Consider the following 11378-nt stretch of genomic DNA (forward strand, 5'->3'; position numbering starts at 1 on the left):
ACTCACTGGAAAAGACTCTGATGCTGGGAAAGGTTGGGGGCTTGAGGAGAAGGGGACGACGGAGAATGAGATGGCTGGATGGCATCACCGACTCTGTGGACATGAGTTTGAGTGTACTCCGGGAGTTGGTGATGGACAGGGAGGCCTGGCGTGCTGTGATTCATGGGGTCGCGGAGAGTCGGACACGACTGAGCGACTGAACTGAACTGAACTGAACTGAATGTAATAGGTTCTTCTTTCCTTCTTCTTTGGTTAAAAGATTATTGACAATAATTTGAGCAACCGTCTAGCATGAGATAATTAAGTGGATTATAAATGAATTTTTGCAAGTCATTATTAATACCCTACCAGACCTGGAAACTCAACTTACTGTTCCTTTCAGTGTCATTGCTAATCAGTTGTGTTTTCAGGGTCAGACATAGTCAATTCATTTTTTTTTCTGTCTTTCCACCACCTAAGTATTATATAGATAAACATTTTTACATAGTTTAGTTGTTGATTTCATTCATAGTCAAAGACCTTATGTTTTTACACCTTCTTGACCTTCTGATATCATCGTGCATTTCCATGAAAAGTAAAGTGATGTCAGAAAAAAAGATCAAGTCTCTTTCCCAGAAGAGAATAGCTCTCATCTTCTAAGCAATGTCTACTACCTCTGCTCCCACTGTTTTACCAAACCATCTTTACAAATGTTTCCTTTTTAGCTTCTATCTCTGAGTTCTTAAGTCAATACAAAATTATGTCATACGAATTTCCCTTCTCTCAAATAGATGCTTATTTATTATTTTTCAAATCTCCTAATTGTCATGGTTTCTAACAAGGACTTCTTCATTAAAATTTTTATTTTATTGAAGCACAGTTGATTTACAATTTTGTGTTAATTTCTACTGTACAGCAAAGTGATTCAGTTATATATATATTCTTTTTCTTCATCTTTTCCACTAAGGCTTATCACAGGATATTGAATATAGTTCTCTGTGATATACAGTAGGACCTTTTTGTTTATCCATTCTATACATGCTAGTCTGTATCTACTAATCCGAAATTCCTAATCCATCTCTCCTCCAACCTCTCTATTCTCCTTGGCAACCTCAAACGTGTTCCCTATGTCTGTGAGTCTGTTCTAACAAGGATTTCTGCTCTCAGCTTTGGTAATTTTCTTTGTGATTATTAAATAAGTTTTTGAATAGATACATAAATTGCCTGTAAAACATTAAAAAAATCACTTTCAAGGAATTTCCAACTATGAAGGAAGCCTGTGTATATATACGGTATGCTGATCACTGCTGCAAATCTTCACGGCCTCAGGGACACAGCAGATATTATCAGTGACCGTGCACTAACAGTGAACTCCAGGCTTCTGACACACCAGCCTCTTTGGAGAGAGCACTTGTGTTGGGGGTTAGGAGAACTGCCCTGGCATAAATAGTCAGTGGTGTAAATATTTAGTCCCCCATCGCTGACAGATGGTTTGGGACTACTTACAACAATATTGAAGCAATAATAAAGCCATAAATGGAAGTAATAAGTCAGAACAAATGAAAAGAAAAGAGAACCAGAAACGTGCCAGCCTAGAGTTAGCAGAGTGGCTGTTGTTGAAGTCAGAGTGCAGGGTTACCATCCAGGGTCTCTCTGCATCATGGTGGCCTTGAGCAAGATGCTGCACCTCTCTGGTCTGTGACCTTCTCAACTGGAAAGTATAGGGATTACATTCTTAGATGATTTCTGAAATATCAGCCAGCTTTAAACGTCAAGGTTTCTAGGATTTAAGGCTTTTGTGAATCATTCTGCTGAATATAAAGAAAAAAAATGGTTTTAGGGCTGAGGGTATATCTTCTAAGTCTAGACTATTATTTTGCAGATGAGGGTACTGGTGATCACGGTGTAGACAGTGCAGGAGAATGCTGAAATGTGGAACCTATCTCTCCTGGTAGAGGGCTCAAAGCTGACCACACTTTCATTTCCATGGGATAGCATGTGCAAAAAGAAAAAAACAACAACAATGTCTTCCATTGCTCTGATCTACCAAGTCTCCTTTCAATTTTAGGCATAACTGATTTTTCAGATTTTTTTATTCATTCACTTAGATATGAATATCTGACTTCTTTTTTTAAGGAAAATTACTTTATAGTTTACAAAATAAATTTTTATATTATAAAAGATATTGTAAGCAATACAGAAGAGTAAAGGCAGAAAGAATCATTGATTTCTCAGGTAAAGCTGCTCTCAGAATAAATAGAGATGTTTTTATAACACTGGGTCATATTATATTTACTGTCTTAAACAGGAAGAATCCATTTTAATTTAATTCAAATTTAATACAAATAAAAACAAGCTGAAGTGAAACAAAAAGAATTATTGAACTTAAAAATGAATGCCTGCTTCCAAATATCTGTTGTGGGGAGACCTCTGCCCTAGTTCATCCCGCACATTTCTGTTCACTGACAAGGAGCTGCTCTGGGAAACATTGAAGGAGAGGGAAGCCTGGCATGCTGTAGTCTGTGGGATCTCAAAGAGTCAGAAACGACTTAGAGATTGAACAACAATGAGGAGCTACAGAGACCAAAACGTTTCATGCTGAACTCATCCCTATCACTTGATTATTTTCTTCTCCTTGATACTTAACTGCAACATGCAACGATACTGGAGAGTGTAATTCCAGTTCAGTCAGAGTGTTTGACCACTGGTACCCTTGGGAAAGCTACTGCCAAGCCAAAAGGAAAGAAAGTCCATATGTTTGTGTTTAATGTCTTGTCCTCAGGGAGATACTAGTGAGATGATACAGTGACCCTGAGTATAAGCAGTGCCTGGCATGGGCTCCTTTGCACAAACACAGTTATTTACTTTTGAAAACTGGTGAGAGGCAGAGTGATCAAATAAATATGCTGAAGGGAGCCTAAGGATCTGCCCCCTTACCCCCACACCCCACTCAATAATTCAGTGGTTTCCAAAGCAGAAAGAACACACGCTACTCTGTGAGAAGAAAACGAATGTTAAACTCATCTTTACAAAATCTCTATTTTTAGTGTATGCTTTGTAATGTACATAATGTATTACAGTGAAACAAGAACATATCACTTAGAAAGAAATGAATAAAAAGATACACTTCAAGCTTAAAATTTTCTTCAGTACAGGAATGTTCAGACAAGACTGCTGCATTAAACGGTGGGAGCAAGGCCAGTTTTTATTTGAACCTCTGTCTTCCTGTTTGTAAAGTGAAGCTTGTCTCCTTTTTTTTCTGCCTCCTCCCTTCCAGAGAAGCTGGGAGATCCAAAGAGAACATCATTGCCCTAAAGAGCAAAAATTCCATAAACATTCTGCAACAAGTGGGATGATTTAATTCAGGTTAAAAGATTGTTTTATAGCACTTATTTTAGTTCATATGTTAATAGTCTCCATTTCCTATGTTTAATTCATGTTTGTGGGCATTATCCCAAATATATATTCTGAGTTAAATTAAGGGGCCAAAAAAATGTCTAGGAGAGGCTTTTCACTACACCCAACAGATTCATATTAAATCCTGTGTCTTAATATATGACTGAAGGGGAATAACATAAATGGACTCTGAATTTCTCCCATGTAGCTCATTTACAAGAGTACCTTGGCTTGCTAAGAATTTGCCTCTTGTTGGCCATTAGAACACTTACTAGAATATTTATTAGTTATTAACACAAGAATATGTTCTTGTGTGTGTGCACCTGTGTGCACATGCTAAGAGAGACATAGCTCTCTAGCTACTTATTGTTGGGGCTAGCTTAGATTGTAATATGTAATGGGTGAATTTAAAAAATAGACAAAAAGAGTGAAATGACGTGAGAGTCAGGAATAGAGTTGATTGGTTGATCGATGGGGGCAAAGTGGAGAGAACCAGTGTGCCTAACGTACCTTGTATTTCTGGGATTCAGAGATGCAATACCCCAGATCTATTTATTTATTTAAAAGTATTTATTCATTTATTTTTGGCTCTGGTGGGTCTTTGCAGCTGTGTGCAGGCTTGCAAGTAGGGGCTACTCTCTAGTTGCTGTGCACAGGATTCGCATTGCGGTGGCTTCTCTTGTTTCGGAGCACAGTTTCTAGGGAGCGGGGCCTTCAGTAGTTGCAGCACACGGGCTTATTAGTTGTGGGCCCGTGGGCTCTAGAGTGCAGGGTCCACAGGCACCTGGGCTTAGTGGTCCCACAGCACATGGAAACTTCCCAGACCACAGATCGAAACTGTGTCCCCTGCAGGTGGATTCTTAATTCACTGGACCGTGAGGGAAGTCCTGCAGAACTATTTATGTCTGACACTGTGGCCATGTCAGTCTGCTTGGGCCCCATACAGTGTGCCACACACTGAGTGGTTCAAACAAATCATTTTTTTTCACAGTTCTGGAGGCTTGAGGTCTGTGATCAAGTTGTTGATAAGTTACTTTCTTCTGATGTCTCTCTCTTGGCTTGCAGATGCCTACTTTCTTTCTGTGACTTCACATGGTCTTCCCTCTGAGTGTGTCTGTGTCCTAGTCTCCTCTTCTTTTAAGGACATATTATAAGGACATATACCATATAAGGACAGACAAGTCATATGGGAGTAGGATTTATCTTAGTGACTTCATTTCAACTCTCATTTTACCTCTTTAAAGACCCTATCTCAAAACATAGTAATTCTGAGACACTGGAAGCTAGGTATCAATATATAAATTTTGGGGGGGAACACAATTCAACTCATAAATAGTGGCCAAGGTCAACCCAACAGCATTCCAGCTATAGCTAAGTTATAGCTAAATTCACACTGGACAGCAGCATTTTTGGCCTGGACTATCTTTGTACATTATCGTGAAACGCTTTATTGTATAGCTGTTAAAGTCTGTTGCTTTCCATGCCAGAAGATAATGAAATGAATGAAAAGATATGGAAAGAAAAAAAATTAGGGGCAGTTCTCTCAGTTACTGTTATAAGGTTCAGAGAAGTTTTAATTTATTTGTAGGTTTCATTTCCATGGAAAGAATTTTTATTTCTACATTAACAAAAATTTTATTTTCCTCTTGAACTCAAACTCTTTAGAGCATAGAGAAGAGGGTCAAAATGCAATTTGGTTTACTAAGCTATCACACAAGATTCTCTTGCTAACATTAGCAGTATTTTCCTTGGCTGACCAAGCACTTTTCTCTCTGGAAAGTAAATAGCAAACAACTATCTATGAAATGGGTCAGAGCAAATATATTTGGCCAAGTGCAGGATAAATAGATGATAGATTGACTAAAATAGTCTTAAATAAAACACAACAAATCTCTAAACCACACACATACAATCTGAAGACTTTCAAAGGCAAACCACCCCCCGCCCAATATCTAGTATATTCACGACTAGTTCATATTTCTATTAAAGATATGTTTCTTAAAGGTTTTTTTTTTCAGCAACAGTTAGAACTGGACATGAAACAATGAACTGGTTTAAAATTGGGAAAGGAGTACATCAAGGCTATATACTGTCACTCTGCTTATTTAACTTATATGCAGAGTACATCATGCAAAATGCCAGGCTGGATGAAGCTCAAGCTGGAATTGAGATTGCTGGGAGAAATATCAGTAACCTCAGATATGCAGATGACACCACCCTTATGGCAGAAAGTGAAGAAGAACTAAAGAGCTTCTTGATGAAAGTGAAAGAGGAGAGTGAAAAAGTTGGCTTAAAACTCAACATTCAGAAAACTAAGACCATAGCATCTGGTCCCATCACTTTATGCAAGATAGGGAAACAATGGAAACAGTGAAAGACTTTATTTTGGGGGCTCCAAAATCACTGCAGATGTTGACTGAAGCCATGAAATTAAAAGACACTTGCTCCTTGGAAGAAAAGCTATGACAAACCTAGACAGCATATTCGAAAGCAGAGACATCACTTTGCTGACAAAGGTCCATATGGTCAAATGTATGATTTTTTCAGTAGTCAGATACAGATGTGACAGTTGGACCATAAAGAAGGCTGAGTGCTGAAGAACTGATGCTTTTAAACTTTGTTGCTGGAGAAGACTCTTGAGTTGCTGGAGAAGACTCTTGAGAGTCCCTGGGGCAACAAGAAGATCAACCCAGTCAATCCTAAAGGAAATCAACCCTGAATATTCTTTGGAAGGACTGTTGCTGAAGCTGCATAGAACTGACTCATTGGAAAAGCCCCTGATGCTGGGGAAGACTAAAGTCAGGAGGAGAAGGGGGCAACAGAGGATGAGACGGTTGGATTCCATCATCGACTCAATGGACATGAGTTTGAGCAAACTCTGGGTTATAGTGAAGGACAGGGAAGCCTGGCATGCTGCAGTCCATGGGGTTGCAAAGAGTTGGACATGACTGAGCAACTGAACAAAATGATAACCAGAGAACCAACCAACCAAACCCAAACTGTGATCCTGACAGAATTCTTACAAACTTTGATATCCCATGATGTCACAGACCAGAGACGTTGGATGGAGATTTTAGAAACCTCAAAAATCACAGAGAATATAACTAAATGATTGCTGCCTCGAGAGACAGGAGAATAGGAGGGGTTGATAACCCAGTCTGGTGTTTCAGATGAGTATTCTTTTAAGAACCAGGAAAGAATTTGAGATTCCCAGTCTGGTGTTTCAGATGAGTATTCTTTTAATAACCAGGAAAGAATTTGAGAAAATACATGGACAGAGTGTGTAGAGAAAGAAAATATTCAACCAACTCCACCAAAGATGAAATAAAATTATTCTTTGTCTTGTGCTGGCAAAGACAATTAGACATTAAATGAAACTGTAAGGTATCGACTTCCAAAAACCTTTGAACTCTTCCCTTCCTTATCAGTCTCTTAGCAAAACTTGATATCATTACAACTGTCAACTGGGATCACAGAATTCTAGAGTTCAGTGGGAAGTTAGAAATTATACTTCCTTAAAAGTTCCTTGGCTTTGATGGTATTGGTCTATCTTGGCTTTTCTTCCACCTTTCTAGCTGACTTTTTCTCAGTCTTCTGTGCAGCCTCTTCCTTCCCTGTCCCTCCTCGGGTATCAGAGTTTCTGTCCTTCATGTTCTTCTCACTCTCTCTGGGTGGTCTTAGTCACATGTCTTATCCACTCACATGTCTTCTGCTGTCATCATTTTGCTGATGACTCACTGTGCACTTCTCTCTCCTGATTCACAGTCCCGAAGTCCAGCTCTCCACTGCTCATTCCTACCTCAATACTGCTTGATAAGTACTTCCTGTTCAAAACTGAACATTCCAGACTGAAGTTTTCAGTGGTAGCCCAGCCACAGGATGACACCCCCCATGACCCCACCTGTTTTTATATGCCCTCATACCCCTTCCCACACTGGATGGGGCTGACCAATGTAACCAAAAGAACATGCGGAGATAATGAAGAGTGCCTTCTGAGGCTTAGACATAAAAGACATCGCGGCTTCTTTCTTGCTCACTCTTGATCATGTGCTCTAGAGGGAGCTTGCTACTGTGTCAGTAAGGACACTCAACGTCCCTATGGAGAGGACTGTGCAGCATGGAAGATGCTCCCTACCCACAATGAGCACTAACTTGCCAGACATGTGAGGGAGCCACCCTGGAAGCAGAGCCCGAGCCCTAGTCAAGCCTTCAGATGACTGCAGCCCCAACCAACATTATGACTGTAATCTCTTACCCTGAATCAGAACCATCTAGCTAAGACACTCTCAAACCTTGTGTCACAGAAACTGTGTGAAATAATGCATGTTTATTGTTGTTTGGGGACACTGAGTTTGGAGACATGCAGCAAATAGATAATCAATATTCCAACAAAATTTAAAACTCTTCCTGTGGCCCCTTCCTCAGACATGTACATCACAATGTACATGTCTAATTTCAACAATTCATGTAAGAAATAGTAAAGACTCTGTTTAAAATAGTGGTAATAGATGTGGCAGAGATGGATGGACTAAATAGACATTAAGGAAGTATTTGATAGAGTTGGTGATGGGAGGAGAAGAGTTAAAGAGTGACAAGATTTAGAATTAGAGACTTATTGATCAGTTTGTGTTATACTGCACTCAGTTCCAAAAGGAGTAAAAGAAAAATCCAGCCAAATAACTTTTAATGAGCTAGATATTCATATATCAGTTTGCACAATTTCTTCACAGGAATCATGCTTTAAATATCATGATTGAAGAGGGAAAATAGGAAGTGGGGGTTACTTTTTAGGGTAGATCAAGAATAATGTTTCATGCTTTCATAATTCTGCTTATACTCCTGAAGTACCCCTTCTATGCATTACCTATTTTTTTTTTTACATTTTACAGTGTTTACTACAGTATTATGTATTAGTTCAATCAGTTTTTCAGCAAAATGATACTGTGACAGAAGACCCAATTCAAACTGTCTAAAGCTAAAAAGGAATTTTATTACTAAATGTGTAGGAATACATAGAGCTTTGGGTCAGTATGATTCAGTACTCAACAAACCTGCCATGAGGGTACATTTCTTGGCTCTGTTCATATATTCCTCTGGGCTACCTCATTGTTAGCCTCTATCTATGTGATGTGGCTCAGCGATTTTAGGTGTCTAGCATGACAACACCCAGCACGCAGATTGATCAAGTTAGAGCAATCCTCTACAAGCAGCTTCTAGAGAATTCATGAGACTTATTCCACATAATCCAGGGAAATATGAACTTCTGATGGGCCAGGATCAATTTGCATGCTATACCAATGTATAGCATGGATGTACAGCCCTTTGGCTACAGCTAAAGATGGAGACGCTCTATACGGTCAGCAAAAACAAGACCAGGAGCTGACTGTGGATCAGATCATGAACTCCCTATTGTAAAATTCAGACTTATATTGAAAAAAGTAGGGAAAACCACTAGACCATTCAGTTATGACCTAAATCAAATCCCTTACGATTATACAGTGGAAATAACAAATAGATTCAAGGGTTAGATCTGACAGACAGAGTGCCTGAAGAACTATGGACGGTGGTTCATGACACTGTACAAGAGGCAGTGATCAAGACCATCCCCAAGAAAAAGAAATGCAAAAAGGTAAAATGATTGTCTGAGGAGGCCTTAGAAATAGCTATGAAAAGAAGAGAAGTGAAAGGCAAAGAAGAAAAGGAAAAATATACCCATTTAAATACAGAGTTCCAAAGAATAGCAAGGAGAGATAAGAAAGCCTTCCTCAGTGATCAGTGCAAAGAAATAGAGGAAAACAATAGAATGGTAAAGACTAGAGATCTCTTCAAGAAAATTAGAGATACCAAGGGAACATTTCATGCAAAGATGCGCACAATAAAGGACAGAAATGGTATGGGCCTAACAGAAGCAGAAGATATTAAGAAGAGGTGGCAAGAATACACAGAAGAACTGTACAAAAAAAGATCTTCACGACCAAGATAATCATGATGGTGTGATCACTCACCTAGAGCCAGACATCTTGGAATGTGAAGTCAAGTGGGCCTTAGGAAGCATCACTACGAACAAAGCTAGTGGAGATGATGGAATTCCAGTTGAGCTATTTCGAATCCTGAAGGATGATGCTGTGAAATTGCTGCACTCAATATGCCAGCAAATTCGGAAAACTAAGCAGTTGCCACAGGACTGGAAAAGGTCAGTTTTCATTCCAATCCCAAAGAAAGGCAATGCCAAAGAACGTTCAAACTACCCCCACAATTGCACTCATCTCACATGCTAGCAAAATGATGCTCAAAATTCTATAAGCTAGGCTTCAATAGTATGTGAACTGTGAACTTCCAGATGTTCAAGTTGGATTTAGAAAAGGTAGAGGAACCAGAGATCATTGAAAAAGCAAAAGAATTCCAGAAAAACTTCTATTTCTGCTTTATTGACTATCCCAAAGCCTTTGACTGTGTGGATCACAATAAACTGTGGAAAATTCTGAAAGAGATGGGAATACCAGACCACCTGATCTGTCTCTTGAGAAATCTGTATGTAGGTCAGGAAGCAACAGTTAGAACTGGACATGGAACAGACTTGTTCCAAATAGTGAAAGGAGTATGTCAAGGTTGTATATTGTCACCCTGCTTATTTAACTGATATGCAGAGTACATCATGAGAAACGCTGGGCTGGATGAAGCACAAGCTGGAATCAAGATTGCCAGGAGAAATATCAATAACCTCAGATATGCAGATGACACCACCCTTATGGTAGAAAGTGAGGAACTCAAGAGCCTCTTGATGAAAGTGAAAGAGAGTGAAAAAGTTGGCTTAAAGCTCAACATTCAAAAAACTAAGATCATGGCATCCAGTCCCATCACTTCATGGCAAATAGATAGGGAAACAGTGGAAACAGTGAGAGATTTTATTTTTGAGGGCTCCGAATTCACTGCAGATAATGACTGCAGCCATGAAATTAAAAGACGTTTGCTTCTTGGAAGAAAACTTATGACCAACCTAGACAGCATATTAAAAAGGAGAGACAATACTTTGCCAACAAAGGTCCATCTAGTCAGAGCTATGGTTTTTCCAGTAGTTGTGTATGGATGTGAGAGTTGGACTATAAAGCAAGCTGAGCAGCGAATAATTGATGCTTTTGAACTGTGGTGTTGGAGAAGACTCTTGAGAGTCCTTTGGACTGCAAGGAGATCCAACCAGTCCATCCTAAAGGAAATCAGTCCTGAATATTCATTGAAAGGACTGATATGGAAGCTGTAACTCCAATTCTTTGGCCACCTGATGTGAAGAACTGACTCACTGTAAAAGACCCTGATGCTGGGAAAGATTGAAGGTGGGAGGAGAAGGGGATGACAGAAGATGAGATGGTTGGATGGTATCATTGACTCAATGGACATGAGTTTGAGTAAAGTCCAGGAGTTGGTGATGGACAGGGAGGCCTGGCGTACTGCAGTCCATGGGATCACAAAGAGTCGGACAGGACTGAGGGACTGAACTGAACTGACTGACAGCCCTGGAGCTGAAAGTTAGAAATTTATCCTGAAGCTCATGGGCTGAGAGGAGAAAAGAGGTAATTCTCAGAGGAAAATCAGAGCAGGGTCATCCATGGGATTAATTCAGGAAACTAGAGGACCAAAAATCAATTGTTATCCACTAGAACTATTATATGTAAAAGCATTGAACATATACTCAAGGCACAGTTGTTTTCAAGAAAAGATGTTGTTAGGTCTAAATGTGAAAACAGCAGCAAGAAAATACCTAAGCTGAGCTAAAACGCAGAGAGCCTGCATGTTAGATTGATTCGTGCAGTTTCTACCCTGCCCTTGCTAAGGTGGGAGGTTAACAATCTCACCGGTTGCAGAGTGCGGATGGTTGCCCTCCCATCTCCATTCTCATCCACCTTCTTGTTTCATGGCTGGGCTGAATCATCCTGCATGCTAAACGCTGACAGTGGAGGTCATGGCCATGCCCATATACTGTTGTCTCTCTGAGCCTCCTGTGACTG

The sequence above is a fragment of the Moschus berezovskii genome, chromosome 2 (assembly GCF_049115385.1).
Source record: "Moschus berezovskii isolate FMDL1 chromosome 2, NW_MosBer_1.0, whole genome shotgun sequence".
Taxonomy (NCBI): domain Eukaryota; kingdom Metazoa; phylum Chordata; class Mammalia; order Artiodactyla; family Moschidae; genus Moschus; species Moschus berezovskii.